The sequence below is a fragment of the Bactrocera tryoni genome, chromosome 5 (assembly GCF_016617805.1).
Source record: "Bactrocera tryoni isolate S06 chromosome 5, CSIRO_BtryS06_freeze2, whole genome shotgun sequence".
Classification (NCBI taxonomy): Eukaryota; Metazoa; Arthropoda; class Insecta; order Diptera; family Tephritidae; genus Bactrocera; species Bactrocera tryoni.
In genome coordinates, this window is record NC_052503.1 from 20,898,211 (window position 1) to 20,911,439 (window position 13,229).

General features: G+C 35.6%; 1 protein-coding gene across 1 annotated transcript in view; it reads left to right on the forward strand.

The window, feature by feature from the left end:
- LOC120776680 (solute carrier organic anion transporter family member 74D) overlaps window positions 1-13,229 on the forward strand; it is a 74,504-nt gene that overhangs the window by 11,458 nt on the left and 49,817 nt on the right. The window lies entirely within an intron of this gene.

A 13,229-nucleotide genomic window follows, 5' to 3' on the forward strand; every position in this document is an offset into this window, starting at 1 on the left:
GTCAATTTCACTTTCACTAATTATGTCATACGGCGATGACGATGCATGCCAGCTAGCACACTAGTGTTATTTGCGCATGCGCACAAATATTTATAAATTAGTATGTAGTTATTTTTACAGCTACTTATGTATATTTGGAAGTATACTCATAGCATACAACTCGATATCTTGATTATTTAAATTTATTTGTTTCGTAGACTGAACTACTTTAGGATATTAAGGATGTGTTAAGAACCTTTATATACCCTTACTAACTCCTATGACTGGCTAATTTTATAATACTTGGGATTTTGTGTAGTAACGGGTGATCCAACTAGAAGTACTTTTTCCAACAACCTCTTATTGACAGATCACGCGTGAGCCGTGTCAGGTTGTCATGCTATTTTTGTTCAGTATTGTTTGGCATTTCATCATGCAGAGACTTACGCCTGAACAACGTTTACAAATCGTTCAACTTTATTACGAAAATTCTCGTTCTGTAAAAAATCGCGCGCTGCGCTCAACTTTGGTCAACAAAATCTGCGACATCGTTTCGCTTTGTGGGCTCTTGAAAAGTTCAAAGAAGATCCGACATTTTCGAACCAAATTTTGTTCAGTGATGAGGCCCCTTTTCGGGCTCAATTGATATGTAAACAAGCAAAATACCCAAGGAGACCTACAAGATTCAAGAGCTGCCATTTCATTCAGAAAAAATAACGGTTTGGTGTGTTTTGTGGGCCGGTGGAATCATCAGTACATATTTCTTCGAAATGATGCCGGTGAAAACGTAACCGTCAATGGAGACCGTTATCGCGCCATGATAACTGACTATTTGATGCCTGAAATTGAAGCTCGTGATCGCGGCGACATTTGGTTTCAACAAGACAGTGCCACTTTCCACACAACGCAACAATCAATGGATTTATTGAGAGAACACTGCGGTGAGAAGATGATTTCATATCTTAGGCCAGTCGATCGGACACTAAGATCGTGTGATATCACCCCGTGGGGATATGTAAAGTCTAAAGTCTATGCGGACAATCCCGCTTCGATTGAGACCTTAAAGTAAAACTTTACGCGTGTCGTCCGCCAGTCACCTGTCGAAATGCTCGAAAGTGTCATCGAAAATTTGACTCAACAGAACAACACCATCGGAGACGTAGCCGCGGCCAATATTAGAAAGAGATAATCTTCAAAAAATAAATGCCAAAGAATGTTCTTTCGAATGATAATAAAAATTCCCCATTAAAGTTGAAGTTTTTGTTTTTTCTTTAAAAAAGGAGGGAACCACGAAATGGATCAGCCTTTAATTACCCGTAAAATATGTGATATCTTCGGTGCTGCCGAGCTTATCATTTTTGAGTTTATTTAATAAATGCAATTTCTTTTTTTCATATTTTTTAATACACTTATTTGTGTTACTCAAAATGCCCTTTCTCACGAACCATTTGTCTATGATTGATAGCTGTGATCGCTGGTTATTATGTCATGGCTGTCTATTATATGATATTTTTTATAACTTTATATTACTTCAGCAATTTTAAATTAAAAGCAATTTATGGTTTAAATATCAAAATTTAAAAGCACTTTCTTAAATCACCTTTCGTTTGGCTGCCTTTAAAAGCACAACTTTGCATATTTTTTTTGTAGCGTATGAAAATGAAAACACTTTGCCTTGCCTACTGGCACCTTCCTGTTGTATTCTTTTGAACATAAAAAGCAGCAAACTCCTTTTATTTACAATTTTCAGTTCCGCATGTGCCAGCACTATTTACACAGGTATACACATATGTAAGTACCATATGTAGTACATAAAATTGCTGCGATGAAAAGGGTGCATTATGAAAAATGTTGGCCTAGTCACAAAGTAGCATAAATGTGTCAACGCTCTCATATATGCAAATATTGTGCATTTCAACCCCTAAATGAGCTTTAAAGCATTTAAACAGTAATGATTCATATAACTGGGACAGGTAATTTTTGCTGAAAGCGTTGAGTGGATCGGGTTTCTGACTATAATGTAACGCTTCCTGGCACAGTTCGTTGAGCTTGATAAATATAACGTGCGAAAGGGCACGTTTTGAAGGCAATTATTGTAAATAAAAATATTTTTCAAAATCTATGTACATATTTATAAGTATGTATGTTGTCGTTCCCACTGAAAGCCTGATATCATTCTCTTAAAAAAGTATATTGAAAGTGTAATTATTGTGAAGTATTGATATGTGAAATTGTTTCGACTATGTGAACGTGCCATAATTCTGTAATATAGCTTTGAGATTTTGAGTTAAAGAATTATTTTGCACCAAAAATATGGTGTGTAAATTTAATTTAACTTAAAAAATATATTTGTATGAATATCTCAAATTAAAAGCTGTGGAAGATAATGCTATAAACGGCAAAAACATTTTTTATTTTTTTTTTTGCTCTTAACGTTAATATTTTTGGCATTCATTAACCGTTCTTAAAATCTGTTAATCCCAATTGTTGTTGCAGAGCTTTTTGTTGTGTAGTCATATATGTATGGAGATCGATGGAAAATCCGTTACTGAATACTTTCCAACGATTTTTAAGACTTCACAACAAAACGCTCAGCCACTAGCGGCCATGAATTCCATGTTTTCGAAAAGTTTTCTTCGAAAAAATAAAAACTTTATAAACACAAACGCCAAAGTATGGTATAGTATTATACTACAATGATAAAATGGAAATGGTAATTTTTTTTTCTGCAAGTTGGTAGTACTGTTAGTAACATGTATGCTAAATCTCACGTCAAAATATTCATTGGAAGAGTAGTTGAGATACGTGTCGTTTTGTGAGGCTCTAAAATTGGATTGTTCGATTTTTACTATGTCCGAATGTATTGAATAAAGAAGTGCGATAATGCACCATAGGTTATTCGTGATCATTTCGCCACATTTTCAAGTAATATCGAGCCGCAACCACCGCATTCGTCTGATTAACCTTCGTGTAACTTTTGGCTGTTCAGCAAATTCACATGACTCCGAGGAAACCGTTATGACTCAATTGAGAATATAAAAGCTGAATCGAAGAAGGCTCTGATGGCCATCACAACGGAGGAATTTTCCAAGTGCTATGATGACTGGAAAATTCATTGGCATAAGTGTTTTGTAGCGGGAGGCGACTACTTTGAAGGAGATGAAATGGACAAAATTCACCTTTCAATTTGATCACCGTAGTAAAAACCTTATAAATCTAACACCCAAAGCACCCGGAAATTGTAAATAAACCACAAATTATTTATTTATTCAGCAATATTTATTTAGTCGATTTCAAAGTAATCCCCACCAGACGTACTTATGTCAACGACTTTACCTGTCCTCGAAACACATTTGATAAGCATTTTTTGAGATGGCTTTCAGTCTCTTCAGCGAATTAAGTTTTATCTCTTCGATCGACTGAAAACGGGATCCACGGAGCGACAATTTCAGTTTGAGGAACAAGAAAAAATCACATGGCTCATCAGCAGTCATAATGCTCTCCATGGATGTGGGATCGGAATTCGTACGATCCTGCATGACCAAAGAGACCTGTTTACTATTACTCTTTTTGAAAAAATTCAGCTTTATCGGGACGAGTCCGGCAAGAACGCGTTTCATACCCAAAGTTTTCCCAAGAATCATGCGAACGGACTCGTTAGAGATGTCGAGCTCTCTTGTCATCTTTCTAACAATTGCCTGATGGTTTTCAAGCACTACATCCTTAATTTTTATACTCCCGCAACAAAGTTGCTAAGGAGAGTATTATAGTTTTGTTCACATAACGGTTGTTTGTAAGTCCTAAAACTAAAAGAGTCAGATATAGGGTTATATATACCAAAGTGATCAGGGTGACGAGTAGAGTCGAAATCCGGATGTCTGTCTGTCCGCTGCAAGCTGTAACTTGAGTAAAAATTGAGATATCATGATGAAACTTGGTACACGTATTTCTTGGCTCCGTAAGAAGGTTAAGTTCGAAGATGGGCAAAATCGGCCAACTGCCACGCCCACAAAATGGCGGAAACCGAAAACTTATAAACTGTCATAACTAAGCCATAAATAAAGATATTGAAGTGAAATTTGGCACAAAGGATCGCATTAGGGAGGGGCATATTTGGAATTAATTTTTTTGGAAAAGTGGGCGTGGCCCCGCCCCCTACTAAGTTTATTATACGTATCTCGGAAACTACTATAGCTATGTCAACCAAACTCTATAGAGTCGTTTCCTTCAGGCATTTCCATATACAGTTCGAAAATGGAAAAAATCGGATAATAACCTCGCCCACCTCCCATACAAAGGTTATGTTGAAAATCACGGTTCACAACCACGCCTTCTTCCAATATAACGCTATTTTGAATTCCATCTGATGCCTTCTCTGTATAATATATACTTACATTAGAAACCAATGATGACAGCGGAATAAAACTTTACAAAAATACGGTATTTGAAAAATATGTAAATGACGGATAATGAAATCTCGATTATCACTTTATCGTGCGAGAGTATAAAATGTTCGGTGACACCCGAACTTAGCCCTTCCTTACTTGTTTTTAATTGAAAATGGGCGTGGCGCCGCCCACTTATGGACCAACAACCATATCTCTGGAACCACTAGACCGATTTCAATGAAATTCGGTATATAATATTTTCTTAACACCCTGATGACATGTGCGAAATATGGGTGAAAGCGGTTCACAACCACGCCTTCTTCCAATATAACGCTATTTTGAATTCCATCTGATGCCTTCTCTGTATAATATACATACACATTAAGAAGTGAAAATACAATTAAATACTCAAAGTACACAAATTGATCTAATCTAATTAATTTTACAGCAAAATAAAAAAATATGTAAATGACGGATAATGAAATCTCGATTATCACTTTATCATGCTTGAGTATAAAATGTTCGGTGACACCCAAACTCAGCCCTTCCTTACTTGTTTTAAGTATTTTCATCAGTTGAAGATGTCGATGGTCGTCCAGAACTAGGCATATCTTCAACAATCTTTGTTAAAAAATTGTTTTCAATCTTTGTTGTTAAAATTGTATCAGCTACAACTTTTTACAAACTTTAATTGAGAACTTTAGCTAGTAATAACTAATACGTATATATGTACATATGTACATATATACTATTACTTTCATTTACTATTATTTTCATAAATGAAATTTGTAAGCCGATATTTAGAACCAGTTGTATATTTATAGTTGAATTCCAACGGCTAATTGAACACAAAGGTCCCTTAAAGCGATTAAAATGCAATGTTTACTTTCAGAAATGTGTCTACAAACAATAAAATTCATTAAATTTATACTTACGTTGACTTTGTTTACAAATATGCATACGAAAATTAAGCCTTAAAACGTTTAGCATTTTTATAGAGCATTTATTACTTAATGGTTACAAAGTGCATGCATGCACGAGCACAACTCTTTGCTTGTAAACATGTAGGTATATACATACATACATAATATATATTACATATATAGGTATATAGCTATATGTGAATATAAACACATCTGCACATATTTGTGCTTACTCTTTGAACAACTAACTAGCTGCAAGTGAGCTGCAGCAACTCAACTAAACACACTTTGTTAATGCAAAAATGCACTCTCTGCTCAGCTGGCTCTTCTAGCAGCACTGAATAAGTTTGCAACGCTCGCCAAAACTCACAGCGTGCACTAAGCAAGCAAATAGCGAAAAACGGCAGAGGGTAATACCTACCTATGCAAAAGCGCAAAAACATATACAGACAATATGCAAGTATATACCACTAAATATGTGAGTGTGTGTGCTGGCAAAGTGCATGCGCACGAGCACATGCTCTTAAAAAGCTGTTTGCAACGGTGCAGTTTGGTGAAGTGGCAGCGGCGGTGCATGCTTGTGTGCAAACCAGCTGCAATTGAGAGTGAAATGAAAATGAAATTGAGGCTGCGCTGCGAATGAGGAGGCGCGTCTAGCAATGCAGGCGGCTGGCGACGGCACTTGCTAGCACATGCGTGGGTTGGTGGGGGCGTATACGTGATATTTGAAGTGCGGTTTATTTTCGATTTTTTTTATTTAGTGTAAAAGTGAATTGCATGCGGTGCATGAAAAGGCGGTTAGATTTATTTCTTTGCGTTGATACACATACATATACATATGTACATTTATTGATATATAGGTATTTATGTATATATTTTATGCACGTCAAGCAGTCAACAATTTATAACAATTAACGCTGCCGATTTTTTTTAATATGCAAGCATGGCTGCTGTGTAAAAAGTAATAAAAAGTTATCTGCTATTTCAACCACCGCCAACAGCCGCATAACTTTGCAAATGCAATCTCTTTGCCCAACTTCGACACTCTCCCTCTCATTATGCACTCGCTATGCAATATACATATGTATGCATGTGTGTGTATGTATTTTGCTCACAACTTACATTATTCGCATGCTCCGCATGGCAAAGAGCACCACCGCTGGCAAGTGTCGCATTGCAGTTGCACCCCTGCTCCTGTTTGTCAATATTGCTTTGCGCACATATTTACATATCTACAAGCAAATACACACACTACATACATATGTATAAAGAGCACACACCCGTGTGTATAAAAAAAGCACACACTCATATACATATATATATGTGCTTGCGTTGCGTGTGCAGTCAAATACATGTGGTTGGGTGTGCGTGCGCATGTGTTTGTGGCGCGTCGTGTGAGTGACCTATCTCAATGCAATTGCATGTGTCGTTTGCCATTTTTAAGTTGTTCTCATTTATCTTCGCTTAAATTGACGCAGGCAGGCCAAGCAGGCAGCCGGGCACACAGTTTCTGTTGCTGCTGCACTTTATTGTCGTACAGTGTGTGAGTAACCCTGATCGCTGTTGTTGCTGTTACTGTTGCTGTTGTTGTTGTTGTTGTTGCTAGTGGTCATATTGCTTGTGAAGTGGTTTTATTATCGTCAGACAACTATTTGATTTATTTGCACATAATTTATTATTCAACTTCGAAGTTTGAAAATTAAAACGGCGCGCCGCACAGACATACATACGTACGAACACACATACAATGTACGTATGTACATACATATTGTAACTGTAGCATATAAATGCAGTTTAACTTTCAGTTTTATCGGAAATTTGATGCATGAAAATAGGTTTTTGTTTAATTTCATTTTTTTTTAATGAAATTGTGGACCTACAGCATGCAATTAAAAATATGCATGTGTTATTGCAGTTGTCTACATTGTAGGATTATTGTATTTTCTGTAATCATTTACATTTTTAGTTCTCTCAAAATTTGTCTTATGGCCCGAGTGTCTCTTTGAAATACCCAGCAATAAAATATTAAATAAAATAATTGATATAGCAAGCTGTAGAAGTTTATGTTAATCGTTTTGATGCAGCATTAATAGTGTGAAAATGCGATATGTGTCATGAAATTGGAGTCAAAGCTTTCAAAGTGTTTATATCGCAAAGTGGAGTGTAAAATTCTCGCCAATTAAAATAAAAAAAAATAGTTATATTATTAGACAGTTTAATAAGAAATTTTTGGAATACAAAAATTTAATATTATTAAATAAATATTCCACTAAGATATAAAAATCAATCAATTTCTTAATCTAGTCGCACTAGAATACCGTGAACTCTCAGGATTGACTGAATTTAGGGGTTACATGGATTTCCTCGGGTAAAAAACAGCCTTTTTAAAACAATTTGTATCTCATATAAAAAATGAAATATTTTATTAAAACTTTTAATTGTTACAAGCACACACTATTAACAAAGAAATTCTGAAATTTTGGTAATAAAATATTTTAAACTCGGCCATTACGAAACCATTTCCGGTGACCCCTCGGTAAAAAGATGCGGCCGCGTTAGCAGAATAACTCCTTACAAGATTATCTAAAGTGAAAAAATAAGTGTTAAAACCTTAACTTAGAACTTGGACGAAGGAAAAAAACTGAGAATTGGACATTTTTACAAAAAACTGAAAATTTCAGTGACAATTTAGCGACACTTTTTTTCAAATAGTTGTAATCGAAAAAAAAATCCTACATACAAGTCTTTAAGAATTGTATCTCAAAGACCTGTGTAAAATTTCATGAAGATCCGACCGACTTCAAAAACACAGTTTCGAGAAAAACTCGTTTAAAAACAGCGCACTTAGCCTAGCTAGCCCTGAGCGCATAAGTTCTCAAGTCTGTATCTCTGAAACTATTACTCGGATCAACTTGAAAATTTCGGACAATATTCTAGAGATATAGAATTTAATAAAATAATATAAAAAAAATTATATTTTTTGAAACGCATAAACCCATGTAACCCCTTAAGATATAAAAATCAATCAATTTATTAAACTAGTCGCATTAGCATACCGTGAACTCTCATCATTGACTGAATTAATAAATTAGACCGGTATAGTAATTTCGAAAAAATTTAAATTTGCTTACTTAAAGTATACTTTGTGATCCTAAAACCACTAATCAGTTAATAGAATTATGAAAAATTTAATCCACTGTAACTTTTTACATTACTCATTTTTCAAACCTGGAGACAATGGTACTGTTTTTGCTGTTGTTGTAGCGCAAATTTTCTGCCGAGTTGACAAATCTTGGCCGGATCAAAAGTCCGGGTCCGTTCCGGTTATGTAGACTCGACTGTCATGGTACTTGAAGATGATAGTATTATTTTTTAAATTTTAACTTCTACTTCAGAGTAATATTATCTAGTAAACTGCGTACGATTTTTTATTTTTATTCCAATTTTTTTTTATAAATAATTTATTGCTCAATTCTTCTAAAAAAATAAATTTTTTTTTAAATTGTTCCATTTTGCCAATGCAAGTTTTCTGTTGACAAATTTTCATTTTATTTTATTTTCTGACACTACAAGCTCATAGAATCTTTCAGAATATATTTTTCAGTTAGACTCTTTTTCAAGGTTCTAGACTGACACAGCTCCAATAAATCTACAAATATAAGACCATTACCACCTATTCAGTATGGGGAAAACGAAACCTGGACTAAATAATTCGATTTGGATTATTTTAATTTTTTATTTTTAGATTATAATAATATAATTTTTAGAAAGCTTAGCTTTTTTTTAAATTTTACATACTCAAGAAAAGAGGTTTTAATATAGAACCGAAATGTTTTCGAATTCAAAATGTTTGTGGTTGAACTCTCTCATTTTCAAAAAACCTCGCAAAGAGTTTATCGCCACCTAAAATGTAAAATAAAGTAACATCACTTTCATAAATTTACAGGCGAAGGGAAAACGATGTAATAGTAACCACTCATATTGAAACAAAATTTGAGTTTTGTTATAAAATGGTTATATTTGACAGCTTAAGCTGGAAATTTTATGTTACATACATATAATATGATGTAGTGAACTGTGAGCAATAAAAAACTCAATTTCGATTCTTTTGATGATACGTTGTTTTGCATTTTAGATGACGATATTCTTATGATATCCTTTTTTTAGAGAGAATTCGGTAATCTCTTGTTTTAAAGTCATGGTATATATAGTGTCGCATAGTAGTACCTTTCTAATACAGCGCAACTATCAGGAGAGCACAATAATTGAGAGTCGTCTTAACTCCACTTATAATGCTTAGGAACTTACTTAGGAGCAAACTAAGCCAGTGCTTCCAGATGCTGGCAGACGTTCTTGTAAGGCCAAAATATCTTCACGAAATTTCAGATGGGATCACTATAGCATATGTTTGCCTTAGAAACTGGCCAAGCAAACTGAACACCTCATATGGAAATGTTTTTGAATTGACAAGATGTTTTTCCAAAATTTGGCATGGCTGTCTAAGACATTGGTGTAAACTCCAAAGAAAGATTGGACCGCTATAGCTGAGCAAACTGACCGATCAAAGCTAGTCCTTGTAAGGAAGAACTATTTCACAAAATTTGTATCTTCTTCTTCTATGAAATTTGGCCCAGTTTATTGCCAAAGACAAGTCAAGAAACAAGAATATAAAATATACAAAAAAAGTTATATTTATTTTCAGAAATTTTTTATTTTTAGTTTATAGCAAAATAGACCTAAACTGCTGAATAAATATCTATACATAAATACAAATATACAAATGCGCCAATATATTTTCTATAATTTAATTTTTTTTTGTTGCATTGCACTAGCGCTCGCAAGTCATGCACTCCTTTTTGGCTCAAGGCCTTTGATAATTTTGTTTCGCAATTGCGCAAAAGCGCGCCGCACAGACACACGCACGCCGACATGGCAACACGCAGGCAGATATAAATGACCGACTTGCAGTTGCAGATACATATGTATATAGGTATGACATACATATATTAAGGTATATGGACATATACAAGTATATATACATATATATACTTACATATATAGGCGCAAACCCAATAGATAGTCAACGCTTGCAAACTGCGAGGGCGGCGGCAGAGCATGGCAAAAACAAAACGTTTTCATATCGACGCGCTTTTAGGCTCGACTATGCGAATAATTCCAGCGTTTGGAAATGCATGCAATGCACCAGCATATACTAAACAATATATGTATATGTATGTAGAAAATAAGTTTTAATAAAAAGTCTATATTTGCGCATATTGAAGTCAATAAATATAGACATTGTTGCTGCCGCTGCTGTTCCAACACAATAGAGACTGCAATCAGCAATCAGCCGATACCGACATAATGAAATTGCGTGCGCGGTGCCCCCGTATAGGCCGCTTTTGTTTAATCAAAATGTGCCTGAATAGCTGCACACAAGCATATTTTACACATGTGTTGCAGCGTGTGTGTGTGCTTTTAAATTTTTTTCAGATTCCCGCACATCTGTAATTGTAAGCAAATTATTTTTTAATATTTGCAATGATGTTAAGGTCGCACTGCACCAATTACATACAAGTATTGAGAAATATGCAACCTGATCATACGTTTTCGTTATAAAGGGTGATCACTGTCGAAGTTCCCTACTTAAAAAAAAATAAAAGACAGTAACTTCAAAATTATTGAGGAATATTTATTATCATTCGAAAAAAACATTCTTTGGCATTAATTTTTTTTAATATTATTTCTCTCAAATTTAGGCCGCGCCTACATCTCAGATGGTCCATCCGTTCAGTACAATTTGAGACTCGTTCGATCATTTCGACTGGTAACTGGCGAATCACACGCGTGATGTTTGGCTCCAACGCCTGAATCGAAGGGAGATTGTCCACATAGACTTGAGACTTTACATATCTCCACAGGAAAAGATCTAACGGTGCGACATCACGCGATCTTGGTGCCCAATCGACCGCCCCAAAACGTGAAATTATCTGATCACCGAAGTGTCCTCTCAATAAATCCATTGATTTATGCGATGTGTGAGAAGTGACGCAGTCTTGTTGAAATAAAAAGTCTTGTTGGAACCAAACGTCGCCGAGATTGAAATAAGTACCTTTACTTGGATCACCCGTTAGCTATAAAAGTTATAAAACAGCTATATTTCCAATATTTTATATTCTGGATTTTACTTCAGTTAGAAGAAGCGACATTTAAGGGGCAATTGCTATTAAGTCTTCTTCTTTATTGGTTATAGCTGAGTCCTTTTCATTGGTTGGGTTTTTTACGAGGCGAGTGCCGAACCCCTGCCTCCAATCGGATGTTTTTTGGCTACACAGAGGATACTTGGTCTAAGACCGGAAGTCGTGAGCTGCCGGAGCGATATACGAAATAATTGTTTATCGCCACTCCTAAGTGAATGGCGATTTCCTCGCTCCATCCTCCAACTTTTTAAGTACTTCCTTCTTATTTATCTAACTTAAGCATCGAAAACAAAAAAAGACAAGAAAAACGCTATACATACATACATATATACATATATATTCATAGGGTCGCCCACGTTACCTTCTGGGTGTTACAAAATTCGTTTCAAACTTAATATACTTTCTTCAGAAATACAAATTATATTTGAGCAATAGCTTTTTTAGTCTAAACTCACAAATCGAACGCATGTTCACCTCTCAGATGGCTGTTTTGGCTTACTGGCTGTAATGAGCTACATTATCCAGCTCTATAAGCTTGACCTTGGTCTGAATGGCATGTCTTTCCTGTCGGCCGATACCAGCCTGGCTTCGATAGGATAGAAACATTCTCGCTCAATCAATGGGCTCCTAGAACTCCTTTGTAAGTTCCACATTTATAGACGGTCCTTGCCTTTTTTCGTTGGATTATCGACCTTAAAAATAGGTATTTCCCTGGCAGACGAACCTCCCCGCTGTGTGGCCATATTTGCCGACAGAGTTTGATTCCAGCTACCAATGTCGTTATCGCCTTCCTGAAGATAGATTCCTTTAATATTTTAGTATAGATGTGTTTATTTTCTCAGTTCATTTTTTGGATCCACGAGTACAAGTACAGCTATCTTATTACGGAGGGCGCCAAGTATCCGTAAGCCAGGTTGAGCCTCGGCACAAGTCGCATGTGGAGTTCTAGCCCTTTCTGTACCTCCAAATAGTAAGACTCTCCGTCTGAGTACTGGCTATAGAAGAGCAACTAATATCTAGTTTAAAACTCCGACCTTAGCTAGATAGCTTCCAACTGCAACAGCGGCGAACTGTTACCAACCCGTCCTTGTCACTTTTATACTATATATCCCTTGATCTTCGATGGTTTCTCATTTACTGCTTTCTCTTTCCTTCTTCACAACGGCTTCGTGGTTAAAGAAGTACGATTTTTTTAAGAAGAGAATAGGCAGTTACAAAATATTTGCAAAACCACGAGACGACCAAACATATGTAATACTCATAAAGCACCATGTAAATATATCATTTATATACATAGGTATATATACATCATGCCCCATGTGTATGTATATGTAAATGCCTTTAACAATTTGTGTAAGTTCTCATACTCCATCGAATTAAAAGCGGAAGAAGGCACAAAGAACGAAGGCAGAACATGACCCAGTTTTGTCGGAATATGCGGCTGGCTGTTGCTTTATAATCGCATTATTGCTTAATTGTCGGACGCACTCGTAACCCCACAACCCAACAGCGCAACGACAACTGGAAAACAACTTACTCGACAACAGCGTGAATTGAAAATGCAAATGTGGGCAGGCAAGAGAATGCTGGCATAAAGCGCTACATATTTACGGTTTTATATATGCTTAATATATGTATGTAGATGAATTTACACAAATATGTGCTTATATATTTACCACATATGTACATACATATGTATGTATATGTGCTTGTAAGCTTATAGGATTTACTCCTTACGC